This window comes from Panthera uncia, chromosome D4 (genome assembly GCF_023721935.1).
Source record: "Panthera uncia isolate 11264 chromosome D4, Puncia_PCG_1.0, whole genome shotgun sequence".
NCBI classification, from domain to species: Eukaryota; Metazoa; Chordata; class Mammalia; order Carnivora; family Felidae; genus Panthera; species Panthera uncia.
The window spans coordinates 41403259-41409288 of NC_064807.1; positions in this window are offsets into that span (position 1 = coordinate 41403259).

Below are 6030 nucleotides of genomic sequence, written 5' to 3' on the forward strand. Positions count from 1 at the left end.
ATTTTTTCATACTAACCCTTTATCTGCTATGTCATTTGCAAATATCTTACCACATTCATCAGTTTCCTTTTAGTTTTGTTGACTGTTTCCTTCACTGTGCAGAAGCTTTTTATCTTAATGAGGCCCTAGTAGCTCATTTTTGCTTTTATTTCCCTTGCCTTCAGAGACATATCAAGTAAGAAGTTGTGGCCTGTTTTATTCTCTAGGATTTTGATGGTTTCCTGTCTCACATTTAGGTCTTTCATCCATTTTGAATTTATTTTTATAAATGGTGTGAGAAAGGGGTCCAGTTTCATTCTTCTGCATGTTGCTATACAGTTTGCCCAGCACCATTTGCTAGAGACTGTCTTTTTTCCATTGGATACTCTTTCCTACTTTGTCGAAGATTAGTTGACCATATATTTGTGCATCTGTTTCTGGGTTCTCTATTCTATTCCATTAGTCTATGTGTCTGTTTTTGTGCCAGTACCATACTGTCTTGATGATTATAGCTTTGTAATACAGGCTAAAGTCTGGAATTTCGATGCCTCCAGCTTTGGTTTTCTTTTTCAACATTACTTTGGCTATTCTGGGTCTTTTTGTGGTTCCATGCAAATTTTAGGATCGTTTGTTCTAGCTCTGTGAAGAATGCTTGTGCTATTTTGATTGGAATTGTATGGAATGTGTAGATTGCTTTGACTAGTATCAACATTTTAACAATATTTGCTCTTCTGATCCATGAGAATGGAATGTTTTTCCATTTCTTTGTGTCTTCAGTTTCTTTTATAAGCTTTCTATAGATTTCAGCATACAGATCTTTTACCTCTTTGTTTAGGTATATTCCCAGGTATTTTATGGTTCTTGGTGCAATTGTAAATGGGACTGATTCCTTGATACCTCTTTCTGTTGCTTCATTATTGGTATATAGAAATGCAATGAATTTCTTGTCATTGATTTTATGTCCTGTTACTTTGCTGAATTCATGTATCGGCTCTAGCATCTTTTTGTGCAGTCTTTCAGGTTTTCCATGTAGACTATCATGTCATCCGTGAAGAGTGAAAGTCTGACTTCTTTGCCAATTTGGATGCCTTTCATTTCATTTTGTTGTCTGATTGCTGAGGCTAGGACTTCCAACACTATGTTAAACAACAGTGGTGAGAGTGGATATCCCTGTCGTGTTCCTGATCTCAGGGAAAAGCTCTCAGTTTTTCCCCATTGAGGATGATAGTAGCTGTGGGCCTTTCATAGATGGCTTTTATGATTTTAAGTTATGTTCCTTCCATCCTGACTTTCTTGAGGGTTTTTATTAAAAAAGATGCTGTATTTTGTCAAATGCTTTTTCTGCATCTATTGACAAGATCGTATGGTTCTTATCCTTTCTTCTATTAATGTGATGTATCATGTTGATTGATTTGTAAATATTGAACCAGCCCTGCAGCCCAGGAATGAATCCCACTTGATCCTGGTGAATAATTCTTTTAATATACTGTTGAATTCAATTTGCTAGTATCTTGTTGGGAATTTTTGAATCCATGTTTCAGGGATTTTGGCCTGTAATTCTCCTTTTTAGTGGGGTCTTTGTCTGGTTTGGGAATGAAGGTAATGCTGGCTTCATAGAATGAGTCTGGAAGCTTTCCTTCTGTTTCTATTTTTTGGAACACTTTGAGAAGAATCGGTATTAACTCTGCTTTAAATGTCTCATAGAATTCCCCGGGGAAGCTGTCTGACCCAGGACTCTTATTTGTTGGGAAATTTTTGAACCTATTCAATTTCTTAGCTGGTTATGAGTCTACTCAAATTTTCTATTTCTTCCATTTTGAGTTTTGGTAGTGTGTGGGTGTCTAAGAATTTGTCCATTTCTTCCAAATTGTCCAGTTTGTTGGCATATAATTTTTCATAGTATTCTTTAATAATTATTTGTATTTCTGTGATGATGGTTGTGATCTCTCCTCTTTCCTTCATGATTTTATTTATTTGGGTGCTTCTCTTTTTTCTTTTTGATCAATCTGGCTAGGAGTTATCAATTTGCTTAATTCTTTCAAAGAACCAGCTCCTGGTTTCATTGATCTGTTCTACTGTTTTTTTTTCTTTTTATATCATTTATTTCTGCTTTAATCTTTATTTTTTCCCTTCTTCTGCTGGTTTTGGACTTTATTTGTAAGGTTAGGTGTGTATTTGAGACCTTTTTTCCTTCTTTAGGAAGGTCTGGTTTACTATATATTTCCCTTGAATGACTGCCTTTGGTGCATCTCGGAGGTTTTGGACTATTGTGTTTCCATTTTCATTGGCTTCCATGTACTTTTTAATTTCCTCTTTAATTTTTTAGTTAACCCACTCATTCTTTAGTAGGATGTTCTTTAATCTCCAAGTATTCCTGGTCTTTCCAAATTTTTTCTTGTGGTTGATTTTGAGTTTCATAGTGTTGTGGTCTGAAAATATGCAAGGTATGATCTTGATCTTTTTTCCTTATTGAGGGCTGATTTGTGACCCACCATGTGATCTATTCTGGAGAATATCCCATCTCCACTCGAGGAGAATGTGTATTCTGCTGCTTTAGGATGAAATGTTCTGAATATATCTTTCAAGTCCATCTGGGCCAGTGTGTCTTTCAAAGCCATTGCTTCCATGTTGACTTTCTGCTTACATGATCTGTCCATTGTTGTAAGTGGGTTGTTGAAGTCCCCTACTATTATGGTATTAGTATCAATGAGTTTCTTTATGTTTCTGATTAAATGATTTATATATTTTTGTGTTTTATGTTGGGGGCATAAACAATTACAATTGTTAGCTTTTCTTGATGGATAGACTCCTTACTTATGATACAACGCCCTTCTTCATCTCCTGTTACAGTCTTTGTTTTAAAATCTCATTTATCTGATATAAGTATGTCTACTCCAGCTTTCTTTTGCCATCCAGTAGCATGATAAATGGTTTTCCATCTCCTCACTTTCAATCTGCAGGTGTCCTCAGATCTAAAATGAGTCTCTTGTAGGCAGCATATAGATGGATCATTTTTTTTAATCCATCCTGATACCCTATTTTTTTTTATTGGAGTATTTAGTCCATTTACATTCAGAGGTATTATTGAAAGATACAGATTTAGTGTCATTTTGTTATCTGTAGGCCTCATGTTTGTGTTCTCTGGTCCTTTGTAGTCTTTGTTGCTTTCCACTCACAGAGTCACCCTTAGGATCTCCTGCAGGACTGGTTTAGTGGTCTTGAACTCCTTTAGTTTTTCTCTGGGAAAGCCTTTATCTTTCCTATTCTAAATGACAGCCTTGCTGGATAAAGGATTCTTTGCTGCATATTTTTCCTACTCAACACATTGACTATTCCCTGCCACTCCCTTCTGGCCTGCCAAGTTTCAGTGGACAGGTCTGCTACTACCCTTATATGTCTACCCTTGTAGGTTGAGGCCCATTTGTCCCTAGCTGCTTTCAGAATTCTCTCTTTATGTTTGTATTTTGCCACTTTCACTATGATATGTCGTGGTGTTGACCTGTTTTTGTTGATTTTGAAGGGAGTTCTCTGTGCCTCTTGAAACTGAATGCCTGTTTCCTTCCCCAGATTAAGGTAGTTCTCAGCTATAATTTGTTCTCATAAAGCTTCTGCCACTTTCTCACTCTTCTTCTTCTGGAACACCTATGATATGGATATTATTTTGTTTCATTAAGTCACTTAGGTCCCTAATTGTCCCCTCATGGTCTAGTAATTTCCTTTCCCTCTTATTTTCAGCTTCATCATTTTCCACAATTTTATATTCTATTTCACCTGTTCTCTCCTCTGCTTCTTCCACCCTGTCACTGTATCTAGTTTATTTTGCATCTCATTTGTAGCGTTTCTTAATTCATCGTGACTATTTCTTAGGTCTTTGATCTCTGCATCAATGGATTCTCTACTGTCTTTTACGCTGTTTCAAGCCCAGCTATTAGTCTTATACTGTTATTCTAAATTCTTGTTCAGATATATTGTTTATATCTGTTTTAAGCAATTCTCTGGCTGTCATTTCTTCCTGGAGTTTCTTTTGAGGAGAATTCTTCTGTTTCGTCATTTTGGCTAGGTTTGTGTATTTTATGTGTTTTAATAGCTTGTTTTGTGTCCTGCATCTGTGAGTACTACTATATTAAAAAGGGGTCATACACTGTCCAGGTCCTGGCACTTCAAGAAGTGTTTTTGGACTGTGTTGCATGCACTCTGTTGTGTATTTGGCTGCTCTATCCCATCGGTCAGTCCTCTTCAAAACCCCTCCTTGCTTGTAGTGGTGGAGTGTTTGGACCTTCCACCAGGTATGCTTTGATTTGTTCATTGAAGTAACCTTGGAATAAAGGAACAGGCAGGGACCCTGATGTCATACAAAGACAAAACTGAAAGGGGCAAAAAAAAAAAAAGGACCAATCAGAGAATCAAAGAAACTATAAGAATTAATCCAGAGAGACAGAGAGAGAGAGAGAGAGTAAAATAAAGAAGGATACAGAAAAGTTGTATAAAGAATAGGGTAAAAATGATTAAACAAACAAAACAGAGAAAGAAAAAAAAAATATATATATATAGTAAGAATTGACCAAAAGTCAAATCAGAAACTATAAGCCTGATTCCTAAGGAAAAAAAAAGAAGAGGGAAGAAAGAAAAATAATAAAAAAGAGGAGAGTGAAGGAAAGAAAAGAAAAGAGAGCAACAGACTAACATACAAAACCACAGGACAGTTGTCTGTTGGTGTCTGGGACTGGTGGCTGTACTGGTCTCAGAGGAGAAGCCGTCTGGTTCCCTTTGTGTCAGTTCTGCTCCAGTAGATAAGCAGTTGCCAGGGCCGGGGGGGCGGGGGGGGGCAGGGTTTGGTGTAAACTGTCCTGCTTCCGCTGGGGGCCACTGTCCTGTTCCCTGAAGCTTCACCATGTTGGCGATGGGGAGAAAAATGGCAACCGCCCAATCTCTCCTCCCCGGACCAGGTATCCCAAACCATGCTGTTCAGGCATCCCTCACAGAGTAGCACTGGCAGGCGGGCATGTCCTGTCCACAGTCCTCCACCTGGCTGGTGCCTGCAAGGTCATTTATCTTTGCAGGGGGCAATATATCCGCTTCCCACAGCACTGGAGGGAAGGGACTGCTCTTTCCCAGTGTGTGTCCCTGAGATGTTTAGCGCACCGCGAGGCCGGCTCCCCTCCCCCCCAGGCCTGTGCACACTGGGGCAGGGGAAACTTTGGTCTGAAAAAAGTCGCGCATTTTTGAAAACTCTGATCTTCAGATCCTAAGGCTGTTTGCAAAGTAGAAACTGGCACTCTGCATATTTCTTGTTCCCCAGTCCGTGGTTTGGAGAGGTTTTTCTCTTGTCCAAATGCAGTTCCACACTTCCTCAGCTTCTTTTTCTCTTCCTTTTGTCTCTTCATAGAAGGGGTCCCCTCCCTGTGTGCCTACTCTGCCCGCTGTTTTATCTCTTCTGATTCACATACATGCTCCTCTGTCATGCCAAGCTGTTTTAATCCACCTCTGGAGATGTTTCTGTCACTCTGCAGACTGATTTTTTAGGTGTTTCAAGTGCTCTGACCTCAATACAGTTGTGTTTGAGGGAGGAGGGAAATCCCGGTCCCCCTACTTCTCTGCCATCTTAACTCTTCCTTCTTTGCCTCTCTAATTTGGTGAAAATTTTTATACGAGTAAGTGTTGGATTCTGTTAAATACTGTGGAGGGGAAGAGGAATCATTTGACATGATCATGTGGTTTTTCTTTTTTAACTTGTTGGTATGATGAATTACACTGATTAATAATTTTCAAATGTTTAAGGAGTCTTGGGTACCTGAAATAAATCCCGCTTGTTCGTAGTATATAATTCTTTTTACAGATTATGGATTTAGTTTGCTAATATTTTATTGAAAATTATTGTGTCTCAGGTCATGAGACATATTGGTAATTGCAATTTTCTTATTTTGTACCATTTTTTGTACCATTTTTGTCTGGTTTTGGTGTTGGGGTAATAGTGGCCTTATAAAATGAATTGGGAAGTGTTCCCCCGTTTTCTCTTCCCTGGAAGAAATTTTATAAAATTGGTGTTAATTC